Raw genomic sequence first — 16,495 nt, 5'->3', positions numbered from 1 at the left:
AAGAACACACCGAGTTAGCCATCTGCAAACCACTAATTACCTCCAGCCGTAAACCAGCTCGGAAGCACCGTTTACCTCTGCAGATGGCTCCAACCACTAGAAGTCCACTTCAAGGGGATAACACCCGATAAAGCCTTCAAGTGATATACCTTCTACCAGAAGACCACTTCAAAGGGATAACACCCGATGAAGTCTTCAACCATGTACCTTTTTTGGGGGACGCATACCCCCGATGCGACCCCCCCACCATTTTGTACTGACTGGCCTCAAGGACTCCCCCCGCCACAGCGAAACAGGCCTTGACCACCTTAAGCCTGTGAGTTCCTCCACACCACCACCGCCCTTTCTATGCCTTCTGCTATCGCCAAGCTCCAAAGATCAATGCCAACCTCGGTCAGATGAACCCCCGTCACTCCTCCAGAAATTCCCCACTCCTGACTCCAAATCCCTATGCCTCACGCAAATGCCCCCGTTTTTTGCCACAAAACGGGACACCGCCCGATTAACTTTAATGCGAGCCTTATTGATTCTCTCCACAGATCTAGCTAACCGCCAATGCTTTCTTGGGACTATGTCCGACCACACTATCACCAACTTGGGATAAGATACCCACAAACACAACATATCATGTTTGATATCCCGCACCAACTCACGAAAGGGGCGGACTCCTAAGTCATTCCCACCCACGTGCAACACTAAGACCTCCGGAACCCTATCAAGCCGAGCATATGTCTGGAATTCCGCCAACACCCTGCTCCACGACATACCTCTAAAACCCAGCCAATGCACAACCGCATCCTGTCGCGGAATGCGCAACTGGCGACCATCCGGGCGGACGTCCGCCCTCAAAGCCCCCCAGTGCACGTAAGAATGACCCATCAACCACACCAAACACGGAGGCGAATCTGAAATGGAAAAAACAATTAGGCACCACCATATAACATTTTTAAAGCGTTAACAACAAAATTCATAACATATGGGGGCGGACATAGGACTTAAACCTGTTGGACTCCCAATGACCAATACGCCTCACCCCCTCATCATCCAACCCCCAGCGCCCCGCTTCTGTTGCTGCGCCAATCCTGAAGGAATGAGATGAATATGAGCCTGCCGCGACACCAACCGCCGTCAAACATTTTTTAAATACAGCTCCAAACTGAAACCTGGACAAAAACGACCCGTCCACATGACGTAACAAAGGCAAATCTGGAGACCCCCTGTTTGGCGTAAAACCCCGCATGCACTCTACTGGGCACATAACCGACCCCGGGAGGGCGAACAAAACTATCAGTTTACCCTTCCCTACTTGGTCAGTTTTTGACCGACGCAACCATACCTCCAGCCGATCTGCGAATAGGCTCACCTCCCCAGATCTCAGCCCCCCTGCCTGTTTGGTACTTGGCGACACCAACTCACCTATTCTAAATGCCCCAAAGAACGCTAACGAAAAAGCCAACCGAAACAAATCCATTTCGTCTGAAGAACGACAGACCGATGCTAATGAACCGCCCAACGAGCTAAGCAAAGCAAACGACACAGGCCTTCTACTATCCGCCTCCACCCTACCTCGGCGCAACCCCTTCAAAGCCTGCGATACCAGAAATTCCTTCGATACATCCTGAAAGCCCCGCAACTTAAACCCAAACGCCACCGCAGATATGAACCGGTTCACCTTCGCCACTGAAAACCCCGCCTCCCAGGCGTCCCCTAACCAGTACAAAAGTGCCACCAACCTGTCTCTATCCGTATTGACGTCACCCAACTCTCTTACCCACTCCTCCCACTGCCTCCAACAAGCAGCATAAGCACTCCACGTCGTGCGCGCCAAAGACCTTTGTAACAGTTGTTCTACGGGACCGATACCAGATCCCAAAGATGCTCCGTACAAGCCAAACCGAGACGTTCCGCTCCCGGTGCCAATTGCCGAAACCGGTCCCACTGCGAGCGAGAAAGAGCATCAGCGATACAATTCCGTACACCCGGGACATGCACCGCCACCACCCACGCGTTCAACGACAAACACACCAACACTAAATGTCGCAACAATTGAACTACCGGAGGAGAGGACGCCGTGATGTTATTAATGGCAAGCACCACCCCCATGTTGTCGCAGTAAAAACGGACCTTCTTATCCCTGAGCCTGTCCCCCCAAATGGTAGCCGCCACCACGATGGGAAACAGCTCGAGCAGGGCCAGATTCCGCGTGAGTCCACTGGACACCCAGCTAGCCGGCCATTGACCTACGCACCACGGACCTCCCCCGTAAGCTCCAAAACCGCATCCGTAAAAATATTCAAATCACTCGTATCCTGCGCTGGGGCCATCCATAGCGAGCGACCATTGTACTGGCCCAAGAAGTCATCCCAAACCTGAAGATCAGCTCGGTGCTCCTCCTTGAGCCGCACAAAATGATGCGGCGCACGCACTCCCGCCGTTGCCGCCGCCAACCTCCTACCAAACACCCTCCCCATCGGCATAATCCGGCAGGCGAAATTCAACTTCCCCAGCAGCGACTGAAGCTCCCGCAGCGTCATTTTCTTCATTCTACAAGCCCGCCGAACCTCCAGCCTCAAAGCACCCAACTTATCCGCAGGGAGACGACACTCCATTGCCACCGAGTCTATTTCGATTCCCAAAAAACAAATCGTCGCTACCGGGCCCTCCGTTTTTTCTGGCGCCAAAGGAATCCCAAAATCCCTCGCCACCTTCTGTAGTGCATGAAGCAAATTACCGCAAACCGGCGAACCCCCCGGGCCAACGCACAAAAAATCATCTAAGTAATGGATCAACGAGTCGACCCCGGATACTCCCCTCGTTACCCACTCCACGAAGCTACTAAACGCCTCGAAGTATGCACAAGAAAGTGAACACCCCATCGGAAGGCACCGATCCACGTAAAAAGCCCCATTCCAAAAACAACCCAACAGCCGTTGGCTTTCTGGATGAACCGGCAACAACCTGAACGCCGCCTCGATGTCGGTTTTTGCTAGCAGCGCACCTGGACCCGCAGCCCGCACTAACCCCACCGCCTTATCGAATGAGGTATAAACTACGGAGCACAACTCGTGATCAATCCCGTCATTTACCGACGAACCCTTGGGATACGATAAATGTTGAATCAAACGAAATTTTCCGGGCTCGCGTTTAGGGACAATACCCAACGGGGACACAACTAAATCTTTTACCGGCGACTCAACAAACGGCCCCGACATGCGGCCCAACGAGACTTCTTTTAACAACTTTTCCGACACGACTTTTGCATGCAAGTAAGCCGATTTTAAATTCCTCCGCGTAACCGGAACCTCATAAGGAGGCGGAGGAATAACAAAACCAACACGAAACCCTTCGTAAAGCAACTTAGCCGCCGCCCTATCCGGATACTCATTTAGATAAGGGGCCATCTTTTCCACCCTCACCGGCGACACCCCCTTGACCAGCCGCGGAGGGCTGGTTTCCTGACCTCTTTTTCCGCATACATTTTGCCGCCCCGTGTGAAGCCCCATTACACTCGGAACACACGTGCTTGAACTTGCACGTGGCCCCGAACTTACACTGGCCTTCATTAAATTGCCAGCAAAAACCCGCCTTTCCCCCGCCGCTTTGTCCAACCTGACTAGACTGGCCTCCCTGGCCGGCGCTCCCGGGAAAGGACTGCCTAACCGGAGCCGTAACCCGTAACCAGAGAGCAATATCCTTCTGGTCCCACCGAATCGCCGGCCGAACCGCTTTTCGCTGCCGGAATTGCTCATCGTACCGCAGCCACGCCTGACCCCCATACGCCCTATGAGCCTCCCCAATGGCATCAAAATAACAAAACAACGCCGAACAATTTTCCGGCGCCTTTTCCCCTATCACACTAGCCAATATGGCGAACGCCTGCGACCAATTAACGAACGTTTGCGGGATAAGCCTATACCGCCGCCGTTCTTCCTCGTCCTTTTTACTCTCGTCCCGCTTGCTCTTATCCAAATTAAATTTAGCGAGCGGCAAGAGAGAAAAAATCTCCACATATTCGTCCTTCCAGATCCGCTCGCGCACCTCCTGCTTTAAATGCGCCCCCAACGGACCCTCGAAACAAACGTACACCTCCCCCCGAGCACGGTCATCAATATGCACCCGATCTCCATCCTTTTGTGCCTCGGTCTGTACCGACACCGCGACCGCCTCCCTAACCGCCAGCACGGGCCGCGCCTGTACCAATCCCACGTCCCTGGGGCCCCCCCACACTACCGCCGTGGACAATTCCCAAACTACCGGCGCCGCCGCCCTATCCAGGCGCCCGACCAGCTCCCTCAAGCAACCCACTAAATCTGCCAGACCCGCGCCATCGCGCCCGCCCGCGCCACTACCGGCCACCGATGCGACGCTAGCAGCCCCCCCGCTGACACCCGACATAAAAATCGCTGGATACGACAATGATGGAGTTACACACTCACCGGGCCGCACAGGCGCTGTGTTCCCGTCAGCCGGACCATCCTGACCTCGACGATACACGTCCAGTTCCCCTTCCTCCAGCTCCTCTCTCGCAGACGACTGGCCATCCCACCGACATCTTCGGATCGGAGATGATGAAGCGCTGACTGATGGGCCGGCAACCTGCCGCCCGACCGATGGAACCCAGACTTCCGACTGGACCTGTTGCCTCAACGTCGCTGCAGATCTAGGCGTCCGTCTCGCTGATCCTGAAGAGGCCTGCCCCCTGGCCGGAACATCACCAGGCGGGGCGGCCGTACCTCGTCTTCCAGATCTTCCATCCGATGGTGGAGGGGTGACAGGGAGCCCGGCCTGCGACTCCCTGCTCACCGCCGGACCCCGTCGCGGCTTGGTATTCCTGCCAGGACGCAGGGCCTGGGAAGGGGCGGTCCCCCCAGCTGCCTGGCCTGCAGCGTCCGAGATCGGGCTCCCTCTGCGACGCCGTGTCCGCGGGACTGTCTCAGGACTAAGGCGCTCTGGAGGTCGAGACCGCCGGGAGGGACGGGTCGACCCGGCCTGCGTCGCCGTCACCCCCGGCAACCCTCTCTGCCTGCTCCGGACAGGAGCAGTTGTTGCCGACTCCCCCCCCGCCGCCATGCTAGGAAGGGGGCCGGGGGAGGGGAACCTGTCCCCTGCAACAGACCCCGAACGCCGGGCCTGACATGGCAACACGGCGTCCGGGATCCTCGCTAATGCAGCCACGGTCTCCTCCAGCCATCCGGGACCGTGGTGCACAGCAGCAGCACGCAGCTGCTCTAACAAAAATGCCTCTGACATGCTGTACGAGCGCGGGCAACGGGGAGCTTGTCCTTACTGTGTTACTCCCTCCGCTGCTTCCGGCTCAATGCCTAAAACAGCGGGAAGAGCAGCAACGGCCCCCTGACTCCTCCCTGACCCCCTCCAACTCCCTCCAACTCTCCCTCACAAGTTAACCCTTTCCCTACCAGGGAGGTCATGGAGGCTTCCCTTCAGCCCTGCAGGCTCCGTCCAGCCCCTTCTGTACGGAACAGCAGTTCCGCGGGAAGGCAGGGACTCCTAGCATCATAAAATGTCTATGATGCCAGGAGTCCCGTTCACCTGTACCGTGGTCGGGCCGGGAAAGCTAGCCGACACTCGGACCGTTTTTCACGGTCCGATCTCGGTCGTGTGCAAGAGCATTAAGCGTAGTAGCACACACGGCGTAAACGCTGCAGATTTTCCGCAACGGATTTAATGCAGAAAATCTGCAGCGTATTACAGTAGCAGCAGTGTGGGTGAGATTTCAACAAATCTCGTCGCCACACAGCGGGAAAAAGCCACCTAAAAAATGCACATAAATTGACGTGAAGTTACTTAAGCTGCAGGATGTCAATTAATGCTGCGGAGTCGCTGCACTTCTGTTGCGGGTTTTCCCCATTGAATTCAATGGGGTGCTTAAACCCGCAAAAAAAGTAGTGTGTGACATTGCAAAAATCGCAAGTAAGAAAAAAAAAAAGTTATACTTACCCAGAGTTCCCTGCTTCTTCTCCAGTCCGGCCTACTGGAATGACGTTTCATCCCATGTGACCGCTGCAGCCAATGACAGGCTGCAACAGTCACATGGCCTGCAATGACATCCCAGGAGGCTGGACCACGCACAGCGGGTAAATATGAACGTTTGGTTGTTTTTTTCCGGCGCTGCTCTCCACAGCAAAAATTCTGCCCGAATAAACGCACCACAACGTGGTGCAGATTTTCGGATGGCACTCCTTGCGGTGTTGAGGGCGAATAAGCTGTGTAGCTTGACGCAGCGTATCCACCCTGAACATGCCTTCTGGAATTTTGAGGCAGATTTTGACCTGCCTGCAGTTTCTTGTGGTGTTTTTCGGCCGCGGCCATTGAGTGCTGCGTGCGAAAAACACAGCAAACAACGTTTTTTCTGCCTCCCATTGAGGGATATCAATGGGAGGCGATTTCTGACGTTTTTTGGCGCCGTTTCCGACGCGGTTTCCGCTTCAAAGACAGTGACAGAAAACTCTGTGTGAACTAGCCCTAAGGCTAGAAACACACATCGAGTTTTTGTTGCAGATTTTGATGCAGTTCTAGTTAAAGCCAGAAGTGGATTAGAAAGGAATGGGAAATATTAAAAAATAACTTATACTTTTGCTTCCTCCTGGATCCACTTCTGGCTTTGTCTCAAAATCTGTATCAAAAACTCGATGTGTTTTCAGCCTTACTAGATCACATCTCAACTGCATCTCCCCTCACCTGCTGCTCATATTGGAAATCTTGTGATATCACGGCGTGGGTTTTCATGGCAACCCATGCACGCGGATAACAGAAAAGTGATACCGTATCACCACACTGGAAGCCTGTTGTTACTGTGTCGGCAACAATCCTGGAGAAGTGTGTAAATCCACATTACAGTCCTGAGTAAAAGAACAAGATTTGCCGTCATATCCCAGCAGTCTCTATGTGTGTTACAGGGTGTCAAAAAGGTGTGTTTTGGCTGGCAAGCAGTTACATGTGGAGTGCATTAGACTATTGGTATGTATGAAACAAAGCATCCTCAGTACACTGCCCCTCAGTGGTTAAAACTAGCATTGTAGGCTTGATTCTACAAAACAAACACACACACACACACACACACACACACACACACACACACACACACGCACGCACGCACGCACGCACGCACGCACGCACGCACACACACACACACACACACACTTTTGATGCCGTATTTTTTAACCAAAGCCAGAAGTGGATCTAAAGGAAAGAAAAGGTGTATAGAAAAGACTGATTCATCTCCATTCTTTGGTGTCCACTCCTGTGTTTGGCTCAAAAAACTGAGCCAAAAACTGCATCAAAACTCTGTGTGTGGTCCTGGCCTTAAAACATCATTTTTATTTATAAATAAATGTTAATCGCTCTCCACTTCTGGACTGATCAGTGTTGGAGTAATCAAAGTTTTTTCTGGTTTTAATCTTTCACTTCAGGCCATTGTACCACATTGCTTCATCGATTTATATGATATACGGAGCCGCCGGCTGTCAGATGTTTGGTATCCACATGTCAGCAGAAGTAGTGCCCAAATTTAAGTCAGACTTTTGTAGAGAGAGATTAGCAAAGTTCTGCATTATCCCATTAAACACAAGCACAGTAACACACCAGACATGATGGCACGTCAGTTCAGAGACTTCAACTCTATGCAAATTTTGTAAACGTATTTATTGTGGAGTGGCATGAACTTTCAGAATATATTTTGAGATGTTTGACAGACATAAGTAGAGCGGTAGGAATCATAGACACAAAAGGAAAGATTGACACTGCTGATGCAAAATCTGTTCCAGGGTCGCTTAACCTTCATGTGCCATTTCTAGTATTGCTATGCTCAAATGGAGGAGGTTCCTTTACGCACTCCCCTGCTTACACATTAATAAAGTTGGAGAAATTTCAGTTGCAAAGGCTGGTTATATTTAGCTTCATTTTACATTAGGAGATAACTAGCGAGACAAAGCATAGATGCCTGGGTAGTGTATCGCTGGGTCATCAGTGACTGAACATTGCATATTATGTCCCTGGGTCACCAGAGACTGTAAGGGTATGTTCACACGGCAGCGTCCGTAACGGCTGAAATTACGGGAATGTTTTCAGGAGGAAACATCCCCGTAATTTCAGCCGTAACGGCATGTGCAGGCGCTTGAACGCCGCGTCCATTACGGACGTAATTGGCGCTGCTTTTCATTGGAGTCAATGAATAACTGCTCCAATTACACCCCAAGAAGTGACAGGTCACTTCTTTGACGCGGGCGTCTATTTACGCGCCGTCATTTGACAGCGGCGCGTAAATATACGCCTCGTGTGAACAGACACGTCAGCCCATTGCTTTCAATGGGCAGATGTTTGTCAGCGCTATCGAGGCGCTTTTTTCAGACGTAATTCGGGGCAAAAACGCCCGAATTACGTACATAATTAGTGTGTGTGCACATACTCTAAGGGAGCGGTCTGTTTTAGACATACCATGAAAAGCTGGTCATAGAGATATGATTTTTGCCAATGGGATCCACCAACCATCTCATGTCTTTGTTGCCTATCTTACGGTCTCTCGATTTCGGATGTTGAGGGAAAGTATGATCTGTAATGTTGGATTTCAAGCCTGAACCTCTTTTCCCCATGAAATACCGTATTTTTCGGACTATAAGACACACCTGACCATAAGACGCACCCAGATTTTAGACAACAGAAAATAGGGAAAAAATAATTTGTTAAAAAATAATTTATCCTGTTTCACCACATTCTTTTTACACATTTTATTAGTTCCCCTAGGGGACTTGAACTAGCTGCCACTTGATTACATGTGGAGTAACTGAAACAGCGTAACTCGCTGAGCTACGCTGTTTCCCTAACTCTCATAGTAGTGAATGGCAGTTACGGAAGCAGCGTAGCATCCGAGCTACGCTGTTCCCGTAACTACTACGGGAGAATACAGAAAGCTAGAACAGGGTTTAGGGGCCCCCGTTCTAGAGATAGGTGCCGGTCCCAGAGGAGGGACCCACATCTACCTGACATTTATGACATATCCTGTGGATATCAAGAGAAAAAGGATTTTTGAAGCAGTGAAATTGCTGTTCCTGGCAGTTAGAGCAGCATGTCAGCTGCTGACACCTGCAGTGTATGGAGTGTGCTCAGCGCGTGAGCCCGCTCCATACATCACCCCCCGCTCCATGATGCGCCGGGAACGTCATTGGTCGGGTAGGGGTTAAGTAATGAAGCGGTCAGGGGGCCCGGCGAAGCCGGGTCCCTTGACTGCGGACTATAAGACGCAGGGACTTTTTAGCAAGATTTATTCTTGCTAAAAGCTGCGTCTTATAGTCCGAAAAATACGGTAAGTGACACTAGATGTGTCCAGCAGTTGCTAATATCCTTGTTGCTATCAAAATAAACATGCAAGCTCAGCCAATCCGAGGAGGAGTCATGCAGGATAACTGTTCGGATTGCTTGTTTGGCTAACAGTTATATTTCTTCTATGGCCATTTTGAGGACATGTTGAGCTTATGTGGTGGGGTGGGGAGTCTTCAGTCGGGACCACCTCTATTAGTTCTAAAGTTTCTTTTGGCTCTGGTGGATTGCATGGAAAGCAATGGACATCCATTAATTTATATTGGAGCCATATAGTGTTTGATTGCCAAGTCCTTAGCAGAAAGACACACTAAAATAGGTTGCCGGCAAGGAGACAAGTTTCGGAGATGGGGTTCTAGTGGATGTAGTGGAGTTCATCACATCATTGCATTTTCCCTTATGATGACTGCATATGTCTGTCTGGTACACTGACAGTTTTCTTTTACATTGAGAATGTTTTCAGGATGTACTATTAACACATAACATATGATTACTGAGGAAAAATACTGCATCAGCCAGAACATGGAAAACCACCAAATGTGAACTTGGCCAAACAGTGCAAGTCTGCCAACTACGCCAATACTGCACTCATTTTCATTAGTAACTGTGTAGTAGAGCTGTCCCTGGTGCTGTTATGGTTACAGACATGTCGAAGTGCACCTATATATTAATTTTCAATTGAAGAAACCAGCAATATATATGATTGTGTTTCCTTATATACTTAAAAGGCTACAGCGCTGTGTTTCTTTAGTACAATGCACCGTTCCTCCATACACATAAAAATGTTGCTACCTCTAGGGGCCAATCTGAATGCAGCACCTATTGACCTGAATAGAAACCACATACTGATCAGTCCGATAGTGGAGGTAATAGGCAGCTAAGATTTTTCTAAGAATGTTTGTGGGGAACAGGGGCATGGCACAGTGTACTAAAGGAACAGAGCACCGTAGCTTCAAGTATATTAGGGAAAACTTTGAAATAATTTATGCTATTGGTTTGAGGACTTTTTCATACATGTTAAATGTTTCGTTTTGTAAGCCATTCAGTTGCATATTTGATCCATATGCTGTTATGTAAAAAAACAAAAAACAAAGACGTATACTGTGCAGTATACTTTTTTGCAGTGTGTGACTGTATAGTATAACGCAGCAGGGTGTGCTTTTGGTTAAAGTAGAAAAAAAGTCATACCGAAGTATACCTGTCCGATGGATGTCAAGAGGACACTCTTGGCATCCGTCGGGTCTGCGAGTGTAGTGTGACTGGACCCTCAGTTAAATAAATATGTCATCAGAAAATTGCTTATTATTTAAATCAGGTTTTTAATATAAATATAGTTTCATTTATTTATTTTTTGTTATACGATACACATAAAAATTGCTTTCACACTGGCCTCTAGAACAGACACAATAGGCGGACATTTCCTGTTTTCTGCAGTTCACTTGTCACCTTTTCTGTGTAGACTGTGGCAGCATGAACAGAGTAATCTAATTATTATTGGAGGGTGGGTAATTTAATGAGAGCGCGCTGTTGTACTGTTGGAGACCTAGATAGCAATACTTCATAGGATAGTGATAGTATTAACACAGATCAGGCTCTGTATGCATCTCCACTGTTACTCCCTGGTCTCTGTGGTAGGCGCACATCACAACCTGAAAACTGTAATAATCGATGACATTTCTCTGTCAATTGACCCATTTATTGCAGCGCCATAAAGCACACACACACTGCTGTGCTGTCAATTTACAGACAGTACTGAAATGGTGTTTCTGCAAGATGGCCACCTCCAGGGAAGTTTTCAAAGATAAAAAAGAAACATTAAAAAATCTAGAAACATACACACTATATCTTTTTTTACATACTTACATCTAATTAATAAAACTAAAATAAAATACATGAGACATTCCCTTTAAAGCAGAGGGGGATTGAGTATTGTCTGAGCCCCAGGGCAATAAGGGTAAATTTTATGACCCACGATACAGATTTTTTTATATAGATAATTTACATTTAAACATAAATTTATTTGTTTTTTTGAAGCTTATTTACATTTGTTGTTTTCCTGGACTTACCCAGTCACTGCAGACCACACCAAATAGGCTTCAATACAAGTCATGTTGTGATCACAATTTTACCATGATTTGGGCTCGACTGATAGTTGTAGCCCCAGTTATAATCTTCCCCAGTCCTGTAGCTCCGTTCTTGAGACTAACAGCGGAGTAGTCTGCTTGTTCACTTTCTGGCACATCTTCCAGCAGCACTGGGAACAGGTTAGCATGTGAAGACTTGTGGCACTTGCAAAGTTGTTACGGGGTGGGGCAAGCCTCATAAAGACCTGTCTGGGTACTGCCAGATGAGGCGCCGGGACAGTAAATAAGCAGGACTGCCCTGCTATTATTCTCAAGAATGCACAGTAGCAGGTAAATGCTTCCAGAATGGGTGAAGCTCCATGAGTCCAGGCAAAACCGAAACGATTTCATATTTTTGAAATCTTTTACTGCCAGGAGTTTCTGGACAGTTTTCTTAACTATTGCTCGAGACGACGATATATTGATAAATGTTTGCTTGTAATGCAAATTCTTAAACTTTGCTTAAACAAACGGCCTAATAAGGCACAGAGAGATAATAAGAACGGCTCATCTTCTCAAAATATATTCTGAAAGTTCATGCCACTCCACAAAAAGACCCCCTTATATGTGACAATTACTTTTGTGTTAAGATGTGATCACTTGAATTTACAGGCCTAAAGCCTGAAGCTGTATTACTGGGAAATTCTGATAACATGTCCTCTTTGGTTAAGGTGCAGGGATATCATGGAACTCTTGTTTGGAATCAAATTATGAAACACAAAGGGGGAGATTTACTAAGCAAAATGTTCTAGAATTGTCTTACATGCTGTGCACCAAATTCATCATGTGATTTAGACACTTTTTGCACCCTCTTAGACGGTTTTGAAGTGTCTACAAAAAGGGGGGTTGCTAAGAGTAGTTTTAAAATGTGCCAGATTTATTAATGGTGTGCCCATTTTTTGGGCACAAAATATTGGTGTAAAGTACACCAGCCAAGAGGTAGCGTAAGATAGAATATGTCTAGCAAGATGATCTTGGTACAATTTCTGCCTGTCTGGTCTAGTTTCAACCTGTCTAACTTTAATCTACCCCAATATCTACCTACCTGTGTTGAATATTGGCAGTTATGTTTGTATAATAAAGACTATAGAAACCTTTGGAACAATTTTTTTTTATTATTATTATTGAATTGCATGTATTACGTACTAAAAAGCATTTTTGACATTGGTTTGGATTTGATCTGGAGCTGCTAGAAATCGAGCCATCAGAAAGCCTGTCTGGCTAAATGAGCTCTGAACGGCATTCTGCAGCATGCTGTGTATTAGAATAGATGCAAGTTCAATTTAAAAAAATGATTTTTATCCAAATGTGGTCACAAACCTTTCAATAAACTTACAAGCAAATATTAGAACACTAAGAAGCTTTGCAATATTTTGCTTATTAGAGAAAACTGCCTGAGCCCCTTTTCCCCCATGCCCCCTGCACTGATCATTCACTCTCAATTCACTGCTGAAATCCGTTTTGAGAGACCAGACAGATTATCAGCTCACTGAGGAATCAGGTTACATGCTGCCGATAGAAGTCTATGGGGAGGAGAAGTAGTCAGAGGCAGAGACAAACAAAGACACTGCTGCTGCTGCTTCTAGTAAGTGTTATATATCACTTAAGTTCTGCATTCTAACCTACAGCACTCATTACTGCTGTATAATCTCCTCCATGCTGCTGCTGCTTATACATTCCTCAACATTGAAATTGCATCACCAAGGAGGAAAAGTTTTGAATTTTTGGAAACCACGGGATTGCTAGACATGTTAATGATATGCAAATTATTAAAAAAATGGAAACAAAATATTCCAAACATCTTGATTTATTCAGTATCGAGTATGAGCACCACGCGCACAAATACACTTACACTCTTTGGCATGTTATCAATGAGGTTATTAATAGTTGTCTTAGGAATGTTATGCCACGCTGAATGCACTTGGGCACGTAAATCATCAAGTTTGGCTGCTGCTAGCTCGTTTTGCAATTGCCGATCAATGACGTCAAAGATGTGATTGATGGGAGAAAAGTCCGGAGACGCTGCCGGCCATGGTAGCAGGTTTAGGCCATGCAGGCTGCTCACAGTAGCATGAGCAGCATGCAACCTGGCATTGTCCTGTTGAAAAATGGCTTCTGTTGTACGGTAGGATAAATCTTTTTAAAGTGATATATCTCCATAAATGTTTATATCTATTTCATATTTGTCCAATTCTATTAGCCAAACAATTTTTTGGACAACTTGATGGTATATAACGCTTGTTCTACTGGCAGGGGGGCACACCTAGGTTTAGCCTTAGTCTTCTACAGGCCCCTAAAAGAAGGGATGGCAGCGCCCAACCTTTATTTCTACTACTTGGCTTCGTAGCTAGTGATGGCACACTTGTGGATTGACATTGACTTAAGTAATGCGGCCACTGCGTTGGCAGGAGCACTTATGACTTCTTACGAGAGTCTTACAAACTTATTATATAGGTTTAAATCCCCATGTCAAGCGCCGCTCCCGTTACAAACTATAGCTAGTGCCTGGAGGAAGGCGAATATATTACTAAGTGGTGTTGCTGCTTCCTCTTATTCCCCCAGGACCCCATTATGGAACAATCCCTGGTTGTCTCACCTTGTGTCACTGCCTGGAGCGATGATGTGGGCTGGGTTGGGGGTTTGGTGTCTGGGTCAATTTTACTGTGCAGATAGTGGTTTTGTCTCATTTTCTGAGCTTGAGGAGCGGTTTGGGGTCTCGAGAAAGACATTCTTTCACTATCTCCAATTACGACATGCCTGCATGGCCCAGTTTGGCTCTCTTTCACCTACTTTGGGATTCTCTAAAGTGGAGGACCTGCTTGGCACCCCGGACCTTCCCAAGACTCTTACTGTTGCTGTCTGTTGTAAAAAGGCTATTTGATAGGGCATTTGTTTAGTGGAGGAGAGATATTCCTGACTTGGCGGAGGAGGAGTGGAGGGAGGTGGAATTATCATACCTTGACTCAGTTATAAGTGCCAGGGATTTCCTAATACAGTCGCAATTCATACATCGGATATATTATACTCCGGTCAGACTCCAAAGAATTGGGGCCTCTGTGTCGCATAGCTGCTTTAGGTGTCAATCTGATGTCGGCACATACCTCCATTGTATATAGTTATGTCCTAAGGTTTCGCTATTTTGGTCTGAGGTAGTGGCGTTCCTTCACGATTGGTTTGAATTCCCTCTAATCCTCGCCCCTCAAGTGTGCCTCCTCTTGGGAATTATGAATGAGATTGTACAAGGCTATTATAATAAAATATTTTTTCGCTTTGCTTTGTTTTGTGCTAGGAAGGTTCTGATTATGGCATGGAAAGCCACGACGTGTCCAAGTCTGGAACACTGGATACAGTTAGTAAATAAATATGTACCTATGTATCAAAAACTGTACCTCAAGAGGAGATGCCCTGACAAATTTGAGAAGATCTGGTCTAGGTGGTTGGAGACCTCGGACACTGCAGTATAATTTTTGTTTGTCTTACTGGTTGGAATGGGAGTAATGAGAGATGACTGGAGTGCTTGGTTGAATGGTGTATGAATGTGTGTTCTCTTAGTTGGGGTTAGGCAATGACTGTGGTCACCTTATTTTCCTACTTAACAGAAAAGTATATACTGTGATGTGATACTCCTTATTTTGCCGACTACTTTCTCTGAAATGTTAATGTATCATATGCCATGCTGCCTTGTTGTTGCCAACAAGTTTTGGTTAGTAAGTATATTGTGATTGTATTTACTTGTACTGTTGAAGTTTGAAGTTTAAAAAAATAAAACCCTTTAAAAAAAAAAGAAAAACGGCTTCAGGGACATTTTGAAGAAATGGCAGTACGACTGGTTCCACGATCAAATCAATGTAACGCCGAGCTGTTAGGGGACCTGTAATGAAGACTAGAGGGATCCAGCTACCGTACATTATGCCACCCCACACCATAATCCCGGGAGTAGGACCGGTGTGACGTTCCCTTGTTAAGGCCTCTTCAGGGCGTTGCCCACGTGGTCTCCAGACCAATCTCCGGCCATCATTGCGTCCGAGACTTAAGCAGGACTCATTGCTGAAGAGGATAGACCTCCATTTCCATCTTGCTGTACACTATGATAGCCTTTCGCAGCGGTGGTATGTGGTGAATGGAACACCTGTAGCTGGATGTCTGGCTCAATGTCGTGCAAACACCTTATAGTTTGTGTCAACACTGGTTGCCGTCTTAGGCTTGGGACGTGACACCCAATTTCACTTGCAGTACAGAATGGATCACTACGCGCCAATCTTCCAATCAGATGATCTGTCCATGCAGATATAGATAAACATATCTAGAATGCTGAAGTTAGGGAAGAGAAGGAGGAAGTATTGAGCAAGTAAAACAATTAAAACAGCAGGTATACAGACGGTTGAAAGGTATTGCAACCTGAAGTGGGCTTGAATATGTAGCAGAGTCCGATTAGTACTCACCTATTGCCGCTGGTCAATAGAAAAAAGTTTTTTGCTTGTGACACTTGTGGAGTAAGGTAACTAGTACCATGGGTATGCGTATCAGGGGGAGTGAAGGCACAGTACCTTAAATAACAGGTTTGGCGTCTCAGGGAGATCACTGAACATGCTATATGTAAATGACAATGTCTGTACTCTGGTTATGTAAGCACTGTAATTCTATAGTACATCATTTTTCTTGTACGTTATATAGTCTTGTGATGGTCTAGCTATATGTAAGAAAAAGTGGCCCTTTTGTTCCCTTTTTCTTTCTCCTTATTATTTTTCTTCCTTTGATTATGGTTTGCATGTTATTGCTATTATTATGATTTACCTATTTCATATTATCCTTATATAACCATGCGAGATATAAAAACGATTTGTGTTTACTTTAATGTCAATGTTGTTTCTGCATCCGCAGAGTTTTACAAAGGCCGGATTGTGGCCGTAACGTTACAGTTATTGCCTTACCCTAATAAATCTGCTTTTGCAAATCAACCTGAGGAGTGCTTGAGTTTACCTCTTAAATAAATGTGATAAATAGAGACAGGAGAGCAGGATTCTCCTTTTCTATGTGTG

The 16,495-nt window shown here is 46.8% G+C and overlaps 1 long non-coding RNA gene across 3 annotated transcripts in view; it reads left to right on the top strand.

Annotated features, from left to right (window-relative positions):
• The window catches only part of LOC142759548 (uncharacterized), a 121,437-nt gene extending 105,217 nt beyond the window's left edge, over positions 1–16,220 (top strand). For all 3 annotated transcript variants that reach the window (XR_012883149.1, XR_012883147.1, XR_012883148.1), the window contains exon 4: positions 14,746–16,220. This is a non-coding gene — a long non-coding RNA (uncharacterized LOC142759548). The remainder of the gene's footprint in view (positions 1–14,745) is intronic.
• The last annotated feature ends 275 nt before the right edge of the window (positions 16,221–16,495 follow it).

The sequence above is a fragment of the Rhinoderma darwinii genome, chromosome 4, assembly GCF_050947455.1.
Source record: "Rhinoderma darwinii isolate aRhiDar2 chromosome 4, aRhiDar2.hap1, whole genome shotgun sequence".
NCBI lineage: Eukaryota > Metazoa > Chordata > Amphibia > Anura > Rhinodermatidae > Rhinoderma > Rhinoderma darwinii.
The sequence above is the reverse complement of the archived record's forward strand: the minus strand, read 5'-3'. Positions and strand labels throughout refer to the sequence as shown.